The 16,874-nt window shown below is 42.2% G+C and overlaps 1 protein-coding gene across 2 annotated transcripts in view; it reads left to right on the forward strand.

Moving 5' to 3' along the window:
• The window catches only part of GALK2 (galactokinase 2), an 849,252-nt gene that overhangs the window by 774,487 nt on the left and 57,891 nt on the right, over positions 1-16,874 (forward strand). The window lies entirely within an intron of this gene.

The raw sequence follows: 16,874 nt of genomic DNA on the forward strand, positions 1-16,874 counted from the left end.
TGAACATGTGGACATTTTGTATAGAAGTCAGTATGCTTTTGCCATAGGCCTGCATGCATTCTGTTGGATCAAAAAGAAAAGATGATGGACAGAATGCTGAACAATGCAAACATTCATCCCGTTCACAAAGATCTGGATTTAAATCATATTTTTTTCCCAAAACGCCACCCCAGTTTGGACCCAGCCATATGCGAATCAGTTTTGGCCCTGTTACCCATGGGAACAGTCCAGCCCAACCTGCCAAGCCAGATCCTCCCTGAACTGGAAACAAGCATCCTAGGACTGGTTTCAGAGTATCGTCCGGGTTTATCTGGCAAATCTTGCTTGTGCATGCAAGCACACGTTGTGGAGCCTGACGTTGTTCCTGTGAACATGGTCCAGCCCGAATTAATATTTTTACCAAGCACCAGTTTGCGGAATTTGCCAGGAACTCCGTGTTACAAATGTAAGACGGAGTTACCAAATTCCACCAGTTCCACAAGTCAAATTATAATACTGCCTGGACCAACTACTGACTAGATCATTTCACACTTACTTGAGATGAGCTCAGCAGCCTAATTGTGAAATATCCATAACTTCTCTTGTTTGAGAGCAGTTCATGGTGGTTTCAAAAAAGCAGGCTGAGTGCACATGCCATTTGAGATCGGATTTGACAGCCGGAGGAAGAACAATCAGATCCTGCAAACAGCTGTTGAGCCAATTACTTTAGTCTCTGAGTCCATTGCAGAAAACATCCTCAGATGACCCTAATTTACCAGAGAAAAATGCAATATACTATCAGCCCCAGTAAGCACATGGACAAATTCTCATTCTGAATCAGCATTTGAGGAAACAACTGTACCCTCTCCAGAATATTCTTAACTCTTTCTGAAGATAGGAAAGATAAACGTTTCTTTGGACTGAATACCTCACCTATGTTCTTGATCACTTTAAAAGGAGTTAAATAAGCAGTGATGATTTATTTGCCTTTACCAACTGAGGATTCAAATAAGGATACAGATGCATTTGTTGATGATCAAGCTGGGCTACCACCACTGCAACCGTGGCAGCTGACCACAGGCCAAAAAGGAGAAATGTGAACTGGTAATGTTCCTCATGCACCACAAACCTCAGGTATTGCATCAGACACTTTCCAATTGGTATTCAGAGGTGCATATTTTATAAATCCAAAGACACCTTCCAAATTCTGCTTCTGGAAAGCATGAATCACCTGCTGCAAATAAACACTGAGTTTATCACCCCAAGTGAAGAGTAGGCCCCAGGCCTATCTTTCATGGGGATGATGAAAGACTTTTCTTCTCTCAATTAGAACCAGCCATACAGCTTCATTCTGTCAAAGCCTCTTTCATCAAGATGCTTGTGTGGGTGGAGGAGAGGTGAGACCTTGTAGGGGGACCTTGTTGTGGCTTTGTTTTCATGGAAGAGTAAATACTTTTTTCTACAAGTTTTAGGTGCTCTTTCTCCATTTCTGTTAACTAACCTGAAATTCTATTACTTGTTGCAATGGATGTGTCTTCTTCAGTATTAATATGTCCACAATAGTCTTTTTACAGGGAACCAAGTACCCATTGTAGCAGTGGAGACTCTCAGGGTAAGGTAGCAAAGCAGTTCAAGGCCTTCTCAGAGGAGATGATGTGAGCTATTAACTCGCAGTCCCCCGGTATGCAACAACACTCAGTAAATCTTTGCCCAGGCCATGCTTTTTCTTTTTAAAATAGGAGCAAGATAGGGAAAACTTGACTGTAAGCAAGATCTCTCCCAGAGCCAGAGATTCAGTCCCCTGGAAGAGATTAGGTGACTTTTCAAGAATATTCTTGAAGAGGGCTGCTTATCCTCTGGCAACCCTTCAACAGACTAAAATGCTTGTGGGTGGTGCCCCTGCTTTTATTGGGGGGGTACAGCGAGGAAAATATGCAAATTACTTTGCCCTTCGCTTTTGCTTATGGGGAGATCCTTGAGCATATTTCCTTTAGGTGTCCTCTTGCCATGTTACGTTTTTATTAGGGGCCTCCATCCCACTCGGGGCACACGCATCCTTTTTTCTTTTTTTAAGCAGTGTAATGAGTCCACACCTGCCCTTCCCAACCAACTTCCTGGTCGGCTATCACTACTTCTGGTGCTGATCCTGCAGTTGAGTTTCTCGGTGTCAGGATAAAGGTGCATTGTGCATCCCGCTTACCCTAGTCACAAGCTTAGGGAGCAGGAGTGGCACCCAGCCATGCAGGGTGTTACTATCTTTCCCCATGGGGCTAGATTTCTCAAGTCAATTTTTCCGGTCCTATGCAGCTGGTCTAGATGATCTTGGGCTTCATTTGCTCATGGTACATAATCCTAGCCACCAATCACAAATTGACTCTGCTGGACCTTAAGGGGGAGCTTTTCATGAGGAGCTGGGTTTATACTGCTCACTGCATCAGACCTGCCTGTTGATAGGCAGACGTTTAGAGTGCACTATCACCCAGGAGGGTATCTTGGCACTGAGCAGATGTGAGCCTAGCCAAACCTAGGACCTAGTGAGACTACTTAAAAAGCCAGGTCTTCAGCTGCTTAAGGAAATTGAGAAGTGAGGAGGCTCTTATGTAGGCCGTTCCACTCTTTCGAATCGATGTAGGAGAAGGCTCAACTGCTGGATCTGGTTTTTCGCATACATGGGATGTGAGCATGTAGGAGTCCTGACGAGTGGAGATGTCTGGAAGGTTTGAGAAAGCAGATGCGATTGTTAAAGTATGCTGGGCTAGTGTTATGTAGCTTTGAAAGTGTAGGTGAGGAGCTGAATTGTGCTTGTTTATGTATTGGGAGCTCCTTCAGGTGCGGCCTGGGAGGTTGAGAGTGATTCTGAATGCCAAGGTTTGAATGGTCTGCAGCTGTCTGGTGAATTTTTCATGTATCCTGGCATTGAGGGCATTCCCATAGTCCAACTTGCTTGTGACCAGAGCATGCATGACAGGTGTAAGAGTGCTGATTGGGAGCCATTTAAAATATTCCTCAGCATCTTCACAATGCTGTCTATGATGATTCTAAGGTTCCTGGCCTGGGTGGTTGGGGGTGAGTGTCAGTCCTAGCTCTTTTAGCTACCAGATGAAGTCCCAGGGTGACAGGCTCTTCCTGAAGATGACTATTCCAGTTTTGTTGGTATTCAGCTTACCAAACACAATAATCTGAGGAAGTGGCTCACAATCACTTGTCCAGGTGAGAGAGAAGCTTTAGGCATATAGGATGCAAACCCCTTACGTAATACTGCAACAGAAAAGGGTATTCCATACCCAAGACTGAAATAGAATGCAAACCCCGCATCAGGAAACCCTGAGGTTTTATTGTTAGGCCCTCACACACTCCATTAGTTGCATGCTTCATCATTGGGTCTCATCTTGGTCCATAAAAACCAGTATGGGCTGAACTATATTCCAGGGATCATTTTGGCTATTTTATGTGCCGGGATCTTCTAAGGGTTAAAAATATCTTGAACTACCCAGGTATCCCTTTAATAGTGGATGTTCAGTTATAGATCAAAAATGGATATGAGGTGTTAGCTAAGGGATGTTCCCTCTTCATTTAGTCAAAATGTTTTAACTCCATTATCAAAGGCTCACCAGGTCCAGGACTTTCATCAGGACTACAAAGAGTGGCCCGGGATCTCTAGTGTTATTGTCAAGGATGATTTGTCAACTTGTCTAATTAGTCTGGACAAACAATGTGTAATAAGCATACATGGGGCCTTCTTGCCCTTACACTGCAACCTCTTGTCCTTGTTCCTAGAGAAAGAACAAACAGCAATCAGATGCAAGGTTGAGACTTCTGTTATTTCTGTTGAGGAAAATGTGGATGCAACCCTATTTGTAGACTTTTCTAGAAAGTGTTCAATTTCTTGGAATCTAAGGGCATCTCTTATTTACATACAATGAAATAGAGTATGTCTCCACCCCACAAAGGCTTCATTCTTATAATCATTATTCAAATCCTGACAAACATGACTTTAAGGCTAAACTGAAGCAGTCAAACGCCCTCCTATCATACAGCAATGTTGAAATATCACTCCATTTCCCATTAGTACGTGCCGCTACTGGTCGCTCTGGGAATAGACTTCATTTCCCATGGCCACGACACATATTTAGCCTATATATGCTCAATAACTTCATGCGGGCAGCCTGTCGCTGATTGGAATCAGTCCGTGCTGCCTGGCTTTTATACATAATTATACTAGACAGTGATGGATGGAATGCTTGAATTAATCTCAGCCATTGGTAAATGCTCAGAACCACATCCCATTTCATTGGCATTTTGCACACCATGCCACCTCAGTTTGAATCCAGCCACATGCAAATCAGTCTTGACCCTACTCCAGTGGGAACAGTCCATCCCAAACTACCAGGCCAGATCCTCACTGAATACAAGCAACTCAGGACCACCTTTTCCCTAGTGAGGCTCATCAGCCACTTATAGCTTGATTCCAGTGACACAGTGTGCACAGGACCCATGTATGAGCATTCCTGTCCTGATAAATACTAACAAGGCAAAACCAGTCCTGGGTTGCTTGTGTTCCATGGTGCGAATAGGCACTAATGATGACATGGGAGATGCCCTTTTGGGAAAGAAACTGTAAGTCTGACAATGCATTTTACTTAAGTATCTAATAACTGTTTATGTGCATTCCTTCTCCCCTCGGACCTGGGTGAACACTTTCAACAGATGACTACTATGTGCATTATTGTAGTGTGTGACCACAGGGGCATGTTTCCTAAAATAGGGTAAACGTTCACATGTGTTTTGGACACTCAATTACGTTTTGTCATGCTTATTTTGCAGGGCTTTGACACAACACGCTCTTGTTTGTTGTATTTATATGTCTATATTGTGAACATGGTAAATAATGCATGTTGCAATTGTAACATTGTTTGAGCTGTTATTTGTTATGTATAAGGTTCAAATGGTGTTGGGCCATCATATCCCTTAACTAACCCCTCATATTTTTTTGTTAATTATACCTGAACATCCACTATTGAAGGGATATCTGGATAGTTTAAGATATGTTTAACCCTGAGCAGATAAAATATCCAAAGTGCTCTCTGGAATACTGTTAAACCCATCCTGGTTTTTACAGAACATGTTAAGACCGAATGATGAAGCATGCGACTAACACAGCGAGTGAGGGTCTAACAATAAATCCTCTGTGTAACCCAATGCAGGGTTATTCTGTTTCAGTCTTGGGGATGGGATACCCTTTTGTGTTGTGGTGTTCAGGTTTAGACAGTTTTCATCCAGTGGGTGATTTTACTCATGAGGGTGTTGAGCTTGATCCGGGTACTGGGTAACTTGTCCGCGCGGGAGAGAGGAGCCGATGTTGATGTCATGAGAGTGCATGATGCTGGCTAGAGGGATCATGTATACGTTGAAGAAAGTAAAGCTCGGTGAGGATCTTTGCAGAACTCCACAGATGAGGTCATGAGCGTCCAAGGTGTACAGTGCAAGGCTGACTGACTTGGTCTTTCTAGTCAGGAAGAAGATCTGTTGGAGTGCGTGTCCTTAAATTCCTATGTCATGAAGGTGTCGAATGAGGACCGGATAGGAAACTGTGTCAAACACTGTGGAGAGGTCCTGGAGGATGAGGGCCCCTGTGTCCAGAGTCATGTGGATGTCTTCCATGTCAGCGATGGGGGCACTTTCTATGCTGTGGTTGGGTCTGAAAACAGACTGAATGGTGTTGAGGAGTTGGTTGTTGCTGAGCTATTCAGTCAGGGGTCTGTTGATGATTCTCTCTAAGACCTTGGCTGGAAATGGTAGCAGAGAGATCAGTCGGTGGTTGGTGGGTATTGAAGGGCCAGCAGAGGATTTCTTATGCAATGGGAAGACAGTTGCATGTTTCCAAGTGTCCAGGAAGGTTGCGGAAGAGATGGAGGCATTCAGCATGGGTGTAGGAATGTCGCTGATACTTTACAATCAACAGCAGTAGGAGTTGTTCAATGCAGCCCCTCCGTGGATGGACCTAATGGTGGCTGTTGTTTCTTTTGGGGTGATGATGGATCATTTAGTTAGTATTGGTTCTTTGGGTAAGATCGGGAGGTGTTTAGTGAGGTCTGTCAGGTTAGGGTTGTTGATTTGCTGAAAATGGCGGTGATTTTGTTGCCGAAGAATTGAAAGAGACTGTTTCAGAGGTCCTCAGAGGGGTTGATCAAGTTAGATGCAGCCACTGGTGAGGTGAAATCCTACAGAATGTATAATATTTCTTTGCTTCTGTTGGTGGTGGCTTGTTGCACATTTGGTGGTCCAGATCATTTAGTGGTAGCATCTCAGGGTTCATTCAAATGTGTTTCTGCCTGTATTGTCTTGGTTCATTTGCCACTTGCGTGCCAGTTGTTTGTAGTGGCATTTCATGAGTCTGAGTTCCTTCCTGTATTAACCGGCGTGGGATCCTGTTGTGTTGCGGTTCCGTGTATCAACTGTCCTGGGATCTTGTTGTGTTGCTGTGTTTGAGGGGAGCAGGGATCGACACAGGAGGTGATCCAATTTTTGGTGCTGTCTCCTGTTTGGGAGTGCATCCTCCACAGCCCTTTCACAAACAACCAGCCAAACACCTTCCTAGCTAAACTCCCCAGGTCCCAGAGCCTCCTGGTTTCTTGAAGGGCACATGTGAGTCACTGGATTCAAGAGCCAGTCCACAGAAGCCACTGGAGAACCATCCAGGGTCCCCCAGCAGGTTCATTCCCCCAACTGTGTAGAGATTATAAGTGGGCCCTGCAGACCCATCCTAATGCAGAGGGTCAGCTGGAGTCAAAATTCCAAAGTCCATCTTTGCAGGACATCAGTTAGCTTCTCCTTCTGGACATTCTTTCTCTGTCGTCGTTCCCAGGTCTAGTGTCTTCCCATCTGTCTATTTGTGCAAGAGCTTTTAAGTGTGGTGTAAAATTCTAGAAGCCAGGCACCCCTGGCCAATCCTCGGATGACACATCATTCTACCCGTGTCCCAACCCTCCTGCACAGAATTCCGGAGCAGTCTAATATGGTGACTTAAAGTAGACTGGACAAAGCTTTCCTGAGTGCCTCAGCTCTGCCCCCAATGGATGCAGCTGCCTGTTTCCTTCCCACCAAATTTGAAAAGCGAGACCCCCACTATGTTGGCTCCAGAGATCAGGTCCTCCTCCTTTGTTTTTTTTGTTGTTTTTTTTATATTTCTATATTAACATTTTTGTTAGACAATTACAGGATCCTGTGTAACAGGTATCATACAATCTCGATCATGTGTCAAAGAATGATGAAGTTCCTCTAATACTGTTTCAACATAGCTAAATAAAAGTCTGAACTGCAGGACTCTGGTTTTGGAGGTGTCAACAGAAATGAATGGTCAGTTGGTGTTCGACTTTAGAGCAATACCTAGCCACCACAACAGACTGAGGCTTCTCCCTTACAGCTTTCAGCCAAAGGCCTAATTAAAAGGCAAATGTTGTTTTACCACCTACTTTTCAGTAAATATATTTTATTTTGATTGTTACTTATGAAGCTGGATATCACATGTCTCTGCAGCTTTCTTAATAACATTTGAAAAACACAAATGTTTGGCTGACACGTGCTCTTCATAAATCATTTTTGGGAGGGAAGTGCATTCTTTAAATTCAGAAAAGGCCATCATCGCAATATTTTGGAGAGAGTTGATTCTCCACTTCACTCAAACCTACAGCATCTAAATCAGAACCAAAGAGATATTCGGAGCTTTTAAATAATTCCTCAGCTGGTATTTTTACATGTGAGGAATCTCGTTTTCCTCTAAATAAACCGAAAACAGCCTTCTATCTTTCCTTGATGTCTCAGAAAATGTCTTATTTACTTACACCTGACCCGAACAATGCCACTTACAATGTCATACATGAAGCAGACTCCACCACCCATGCTGACTTTATGTTCTCTGGAAGCGGCTCAACTGAAGCCACTGCTGCTGTCTTATACTATGCAAGGTCTAAGTCTCCACTTTAGCAGTCCCAGAAAGCACGCCAGACATGGTGTTTTACACAGATGGACAACCTAGATTGTTGGAAAGCTTACTGTTCCTCAGAGAACAGACCAGGGTATAGAAAACTTACCACTGGCTTAGCCCAAAGTTTATCCAGGATTGGAATGGTATCTGACAACGAAGTGTCAGAGGACTTGTGGTCCTTCTCTTTTCTTTGTGTTTCCTATTGGAAGAGGAACACAACCTCTTGTGCTGCTTCTGTTTTCTTCTGGAGACCTCTCCTTCAAAGCCAACCTTGATTTTGACAGCAGAAGTTTTGCCTCACAATTTAGCATGCATTTAAGCACAAACCTTACTGGCAGCCATGTAGTCAACTGTTACTAACCACTATAAACACTCTTTAGATTTGTCGCCGGCTATCATATGGAGACTACATTTTGGGAAAAGGTTCAAAGCATGAATACTTGAGGAGATATGATGAAAAAAAAAAAGTCAAATTTTAGAAACATAACTTCTATGGACCAGTGTTTGTTAGGGACTGAAACAATAGGACTTATGTTCCCAGGGCTTGTGGTGGAGCCTCTTAGATATGCATCTCAAGTCGGAGATCGGTGTGGAGGTACTACTGCAAGAATTATCGACTCAAGTCTGGTGCCTGATTATAGAGTATACTTTTGAATATTTAATAAAAAATCCTTGGAGAACTGTGTGGTGCCTCAAACTCACTTCAGTACAGCCCTACTGGAGGAATAAATGTTCTATGTACTAATTTTTCTCTTGAGAGCACTTATTTTCAGCACAAGTCCGATTATATTTCAGATATATTTTTGCATTAATATTTTTGACACCAAGGACCAGATTTGTAATGATTTAGCATCAGGGCTGCATATCTTTTGTGGTGCAGCCCGACACAAAATCCTTTTTTGGCATTTACTACGCCACAAAAAGCCACTTTGCGAGGTTTTGCAATGTTTAGTAAATACTAAGTAATGTAACACATCTTGTGTTACTTTGAGTTAAGTAGACATTACATGGATGGAGCGTGGGTGTTACCAAGCATCCATCCAGGCAAGACTTGTAAACCTGTTTTTGCATCAAAATATTGCACCTAACCAACAGAGGCTTAACAAGGAGAAATATATGTATTTCTCCTCATAACTTCCTATTTTTATGTATTCTGCACTTCACGTAGAGAAGAGCAATATGCCTATAAGAATTGTGTTTGTGCAGTAAAGTATTCCTTCCTGCACAAAAAATCCTGCTAATTCTCCTCATAAGGCAGGCACCCTTGCGCTAAAGTGCAAGGGTGCCTGCCTTGGCAATAGGCAGCACACAGTGTGCTGTGCAAGGAGTGATCTGAAATGCTCCAAACCTTTGTTAATATGGGCCATTACCTTTCACGCAATGACGTGTTGCGTGAAATAATAGTATATGTATCCCAAAGAGCTTGATTTAGAGTTTGACGGACGTCAAATTAAAAGATGACCGCTGGCCCACCAATTATCTCTGTACATTAAAAAAAGCTGCTGTCATGGTCGTTCGTTCCAATTTAAGTATAGTGATCGGCCACCATGGGTTTTGATGACTGTCCACCAAATTTTTTACATTTAAGACTTTGTTTCTGAAAACAAAAAGCTAATGACCCCAGGCCTTGGAAGTTTTCTACCAGGGTGTGGAGGGACATTATTATTTTTTATTTTTTTTGCATCTCACTGGAGTGTCTACCTGGCTTTGCCCAAGCAAGATAGTACAGAAGCAGTGCAGTTTCGCACCTGCATTGTTTGGTTTAAATGTTGCATTTTTACACTGACCACTGTAAAATGTAATCTGGCTTTCCACTTAATGGCTGGAATTTCAGGCTTCCCGTCTAGAGTTACTAGCATGCCTCTGCATGCTCTCATGTAATCACGGTCTGTCTAAAAATCACTGGAACTTGAAAGATGACGATGAGAAATTTGATTTTTGGTTGAGAGGGTTGAAACCCCACGCACCAACCACAATCCTTGTCAGGATGAGGCATAAGCAAACCCCAAATTAAGCAGTGCTCAACCCTCTGGTAGCTTGGCACCTAGCAGTCAGGCTTAACTTAGAGGTAATGCATAAAATATTTATGCAGCACTTCAAACAGTAATAAAGTGAGAACACAAGAAAAATCCCACACCAATTTTGAAAAACAGAGAACATTTTAATAAATAAATCAAGACCAAAACACAAATAAAAACAATCAGTAGAAGTAGGCATATGTAACTTAAAAAAATTAAGTGAAAACAGCACTAAAAAGCCAAACGCACCACTCGTGGCTATATGGTCATGCAAGACCAGGAGAAAATTACAAGTTCAGACCGACCACAATAGAGTGCAGGTTGGATACAGAGACCAGGTTAGACACGCTGAAAAGTAACCTTGTCAGTTCAGCGCAAAGAGTCCCTTTCAAGATGGAGGCCGCTGCGAGGAGCAGAGAAGCTTTGCTTACAGCCAACGCTGTACTGCAAAGATCCTGTTGTCATTACTAGCGGCCGAGCCGGAGCTTTGCAGTTGTCTTCGTGAGTGTTTGATGCTGTAGAGTCAAGTTGGGTTGACAGAACTTTGCACTGGCAAGCTGTGCGAGCGTCAAGGTTTTGGCACCAATGTGCCCGTTTGTGGTCCCAAAGAACCAAAAAACATCAATTAAAGGCCACACCAAGGGACCAAGACTAGAGAGGCACCACTGAAGGGTCAGGGGCTTACTCCATCTAGACTTGTGTGCTGGTTCAGGTGGTTGGGAGCCTGTTATGTCCATGTGGCTCTGAACAGGAGGACAGCAGGCAAGCCCTTGGAGTCACTCTGGGAGTCCTGTGTTCAGGTGTAGGTCCAGTCCTTCTGACGAGGGCATAAAGCAGGACAAATGTCCAGTGGGGCAGTGGTTCAGCAGAATTGCAGTATATTCAGCAGCACAACTGTCCTTCTTCCTTGCAGATTTTCCAGAGGTCTAGAAGTATACTGAAGAAGTATGCTATAGAGTGAAGTCGGGTTGACAGAACTTTGCACTGGCAAGCTGTGTGAGCGTCAAGGTTTTGGCACCAATGGGCCCGTTTGTGGTCCCAAAGAACCAAAAAACATCAATTTAAGGCCACACCAAGGGACCAAGACTAGAGAGGCACCACTGAAGGGTCAGGGGCTTACTCCATCTAGACCTGTGTGCTGGTTCAGGTGGTTGGGAGCCTGTTATGTCCATGTGGCTCTGAACAGGAGGACAGCAGGCAAGCCCTTGGAGTTACTCTGGGTGTCCTGTGTTCAGGTGTAGGTCCAGTCCTTTTGACGAGGGCATAATGCAGGACAAATGTCCAGTGGGGCAGTGGTTCAGCAGAATGGCAGTTTATTCAGCAGCACAACCGTCCTTCTTCCTGGCAGATTTTCCAGAGGTCTAGAAGTATACTGAAGAGTTGGTGTCTGAGGTCCAACATTTATACCTAGTCCTTCTCTTGAAGAACAAGAAGCTTCTAGAGTTTTCCTTCGAAGTACACATGTCCTGCCTCCCTGTCTTGGCTCCAGACTGAATACAGGGGGTATGCTTCTCTTTGTGTGGAGCCAGGACACAGCCTATTCAAGTTTAAGTAGGGCTGTGCCGAGCCCTCCCTCCCATCCTGCCAGCGATGGCCCAACCAGGCACACCTGATCTTTATATCAGGTGTGGCTGTCTAGGAGGAGTACACAAACCCCAACTGTTCGCTTCATCCAGTCATGTGACCCAGAGACCAGCTACAGGCACTAAACGGCTAGGGCAGGAAAATGCCAACTTCCTAAAAGTGGCATTTTCAAAATTGTAATAAAAATTCTGACTTCTCCATGAGAGAGGGATTTTCATTACAATTCCAAAGATGACAAACACCTACTCCCATTTGGAAATTATCACCTATTAACTGTAATATGGCAACTCCAATGTTATCTAACAGGAGAGGTATGACTTGCAATAGTAAAAAACAAATTTACAAATTTGTCACTACCAGGACATGTAAAACTTAAAAGTACATGTGCTGCTTTTTAAATACACTGCACCCATCTCTCTGGGATGTGTGGGGCCGATCCTAGCTATATATGTATCAAAAAGGAAACCTTGGGCCTGGCAAAATGTTTATTTTGCCAGGTTGATATGGCATTTTAAAACTGCACACACAGATTCAATGGCAGACCTGAGATGTGTTTGAAAGGGCTACTTAACTGGGTTGCACTATCCCTGCTGCAGGCCCATTAGTAGCCTTTCATTTACAGGCCCTGGGTACATCAAGTACCACTTTACTATGGAGGTATAAGTAGGTATAATATGCCATTTGGGTGTAAGCCAACTTTTCCATGTTTTAAGGAGAGAGCACAAGCACTTTAGCACTGGTTAGCAGTGGTAAAGCGCACAGAGCACTAAAGCTAGAAAAAAGTCAGCAAAACAGAAGGATGGAAGGCAAAAAGTTAGGGGAGAACCACACCAAGGATGCCAGGTCTAGCAATAGCACAACACCACATTAGCAAGTAATCAATATTTCATTGTCCTTCTACTCAAACAACAACCCTGTAGTTTCTTTCAACTGTTTTCTAATACGAAACTATTCAGCAAAAATGTTTTTCTCCTGAAACCCTTATTATCCATTAAGAGATTCGGATCTGTGCTGAGTAAAGTTTATATAACCCCTAAAACAAAAACATATTTCCTGGACAAAGGACACCCTTCCACTGATCGTGATTTTCCACAACCAAACATACTTAAAAAAATTACCCAATTGAAATCAAGTGTGCAAGTGGCGAATTCAAGAATCTGGAATGGTGAATTAACCCAGGCAACAATCTATATCAGACCAGAGGAGGGTAGTGCTAGGGGGGTGGGTTCCTCTGAAATGTTGTACTTGATTTGGGGATTTCGTAACCATTCACTACATGAGTCCGCCTGCAGATTTTAAAGTGTTGAAGACCAAAAAAAGTTTGGTGAAGAATTTTTGCTGAAAGATGATTGGAATCAATTCGGAAATTACCTTTTTGTCTATAAAGGGAGTGAACCATTGATCATCTGTTAACATGTTTTTCATCCTTCACAGGAATCAAACGCTTCACTGAGGTCGACTTTTGACCCAGCAAGGAGTGTGGTGAGCCATATAACACCACCCAAACAATTTAAGCACCAGGACCAATTTAGCCACAAAAGGAGACTCCAGTCACAAAGACTGAGCACAAAATCAAATTGTAAAGATATATCAACACCTTTGGCTGTCCAAAGTGGCAAAACAAATGTAAGCAAATTAACATTAACACAATTAGGCATTCAAGAAGTAAATACATATCAGTACAGAAATTACTTGAGCTACAGAAACATATTCAGGTTAGGCTGTATCATCATTAGTCATGTTCGGTTCAGCAGAGTTTATAAATTGTGGGCTGGACATAGGTTGGCCCTACAGCTAACCAAATTAGGTCATGCATGTGTGGGAACCGACTAACTCATGCGGGCAAAATGCAAAAGAACACTAAAATAATTTGGAAAGAAGATATATATCTAGGGCTATAGATTACTAACTAGAAAAATAAAGAGTGAGTGTCAGCATGCTAGCTTCTATTCTAGAAGAAGGAAACCATGTCAAAGGAACTGGCAATCAGCCAGGAGATATACCTCTCCTAGTGTCAGTATTCAAGGATTCCTCATCAGCAAAGCATTAGATTAGCAGCAAAGTCTGTTAGAAGCACCATCAGGGAAGTGCATAACACAACCTTTACAGAGAACAGCAGGGTCAAGTGCCAAGGAAAGACTGCCTAAAACGTACAAAATCCACTCTTTCTATAAAGCGCACATTTGGCTCTGTTTTGTCAGTTCAGTGGCCTCACATCACGCAAAAGAGGCATCATCCAATCAAAAAACAAAAATGTTAGGTTGCAGCAGTCTGGTATTTTCTCAGGTTTGTCTGGGATCGTCTCCTCTCTCCATGTGAATCCAAACAGTTCAGTAACAATTTATCTTTGCTTGTAACAATCCAGTTTCTTCCCCTGGTGTACAATGGAATTGTCTCAGTCCCATGTGAATCCAAATGTCAGTTTAAACTATTTATTTCACTTTATGTCCACAGGCCAAAATGTTCCAGAACAAAGTCATTTGACCACAAGTCTATGTATAATTGGATGAAGACCCTATTAATACTTGCAAAGCATTTCATTAGAACAGAACCTAGAGGAAAATTTGACATTCGAAAGAACAATGATTTATCACTTTACATGACTGCAAAATACGAGCTCTACAGGCCTGGTTATGCTAACACAAGAAATATAATGCATTAATATATTTGTTTCTAAAACACAGATAATATGCCAACTTGTAAATTCAATCATTAATAATATACCATTAAAATATGTAAAACATTTCATTAAAAATTGCAAACTTGTTAAGACATCAAGTTAGATATGACAGAGAAATGCATTAATTTTTATGCGCACGTCTATTTAAAATAATAAATCACATCAAATATTATAAATGTGTCTAAAAAATAATTTGACATTATTCAAATTTGAATCTTTTTAGCACATTTTTAAATCCAGTAGACACGATTGTGACTGCCAAAAATGAAAACATAAGCACTTTTAAAATACGTGTCAGTGCAGCTTTTCTATGTTAGGCTATATTAACATAAAACCTTCAGCTGAAGTCTGGGTCACTAAAAGCATTACTAAAATTTATGCTCCAACACACCCTCTAAAGAAGTGGTGTGGTATCATTTTGTGAGCACCTACTATATGATGATGTGAACATCACTGTGTGTTTCAGCAGGACTGTAAACAAGTCAGTCTCCCAGCACCAATTTATTGAAAGCATATTACAGCACTGTTGGTAAGCTTCAATAGGGAGGATTCTAATGCCTGTCGGTAATTGATTTCATTCTGTATTCCCAGATGATATAGTTCTTTTGGACAAGACTCCTGTTGGTGCTAAAGCTTGTCATTTGGTACCGTACTGTAATTAAATCAGTTTGTTAAATGGAGATGTTGTAGTTTGTGTGCTCGCTGGAAGAAGGTTCAGGTGGCTATCCATATTTGGAGGAAGGAAGTGCGGATTTAAAAGATGCTTTCTAAGATACTGTACGAATACATATAAAAGTCTGCTTGGATTTTGAAGTTTTTATTACACTTTTATAATTGCAAACACATTGTTCTAATCATCAAGCCAGCGGTCTCCATTGACATAACCTGAAGCAATCCATCATGGAATACGAGGCGCATCTGTCGCATGTTTTACTGTCGTTTTTATTTTCCTATTGGAATGAACTGTAAAGAATTCGGAGGGCTGAAAGAGAGGGAAAGGAACTAGGGAAACAATCGGTCAGGGATTTTATTATGTTAAAGACGGGGGTGGGTCCTGAGCCCTATCTCCTAGTAATAAGTGACCTGAGGGAAAGGACTCTTATTACTCAATTCTGTTTGGGGATCATCAGAAATAATCTCTGCTTTCCGTTAGGTCAGTATGGTGAAAAATCTATCAGACCGTGCCCTTGTGACAGGGGTGTCCCCGCAGACCTTGTCCCATTTTACATTATTCTGTGTTTTTTACGCACCTTTTAGAAGACGTTTTTTATTACCCCTGCTGAGGCCAAAGGGATTTGTGCAACTTCGTCCTGCTTTAATGTGGCTGCAAATGGCCTCAGATGCATTGGTATGGAGGGGTTTGGGATTGTTTTTGAGGGGAGCCATTACTTGGCGTAAAAACCTAGAGTTTTTTTAGGGGACTTTTTAGAGTATTATCCTTGGTAACGCGGTTTGATCTGTTTTTAAATTATGATTATTGTTATTTTTATTGTTCTATTGATATTATGGTCTATTTATTGTTGTTTATGTAATTTAAGGGTTGAATTATGTCATACCGAATAAAGTCTTTCTTCAACTGTAAATGATAATCAAGATTGAGACTTTCCTGACGGGGTAATTCCAAGTTATGTATGGAATCTGAATAGCTGTGTTCTTTATAGAAATTCTGACCTCTTTCTAATCACATAATCAGGTACGCTTTGCTGGATGCAACGAATGTGATGGATTCAAACAGGTAGTGTCCGAAATAATACAATCTTTGTTCGCTGAAAGATTACGAGTGGCTTTATTTCACTCAATACTAGCCCTTATTGGGAATCATGAAGTATTCCTGTTCCTCCAGATACTTCAGTGCTATGGAAAGTTGTCTACTTGCTGTAGTGGTATAGCTTTTGAATCTGTGTTAGTGGGACAAGCTTTCTCAAAAAAAAAAAAAAAAGTAGGAGGGGCATGCACCAAGATGGAAGCTCTTGTAGGTTAGGAATAACATTTAAATTTTTAATATGTTGAACACAAACTGTGTAAACCCGTAGGGGGAGGAGGGTCAGGTTTTAGTTTTATCATATTTCCCAAATAGAAATACAAGATAATGGGTTGCTGAAAGAGTCAGTTTGCAAGAATACAGTAGCCTAGCCTGAAGAAAGGACTTTAAGGGTGATGCTGTGGATTTAGATAGAGGCAAAAAGAACAGATGATGGACGGAATGCGGAACAAATTCAACATTCACCCCGTCACAGATTTGGGTTTATTCCATCAGTTTTTTTGCTTGCCATGCATTCCAGTTTGGACCCAGCTAAATGCAAATCCGTCTTGACCCTGCTCCCCCTTGGGAACAGTCCAGCCCGAACTGCCAGGCCAGGATCTCCGTAAACCAGAAATAAGCATCCTGGGACCGGTTTTTGGGTATAACCCCTCAAAAAGGGAGTGGTCAACATTACCAGCATAGTAGGGCAGAAGCATGAGGAAAGACTAGGTTAGAGTAGCTCTGGCGTGACAATCAGACAAAAATATACCACCAAGTGTATGGATATATTTCTCATAAGAATTGCTGAACACAAGTGTCTTGGAGACTGAATTGATGAAGTGAGTAATAGTTGATGCCTCAAGTTCATGTGTCTTAGGCCACATT

The sequence above is a fragment of the Pleurodeles waltl genome, chromosome 3_1 (genome assembly GCF_031143425.1).
Source record: "Pleurodeles waltl isolate 20211129_DDA chromosome 3_1, aPleWal1.hap1.20221129, whole genome shotgun sequence".
Taxonomy (NCBI): domain Eukaryota; kingdom Metazoa; phylum Chordata; class Amphibia; order Caudata; family Salamandridae; genus Pleurodeles; species Pleurodeles waltl.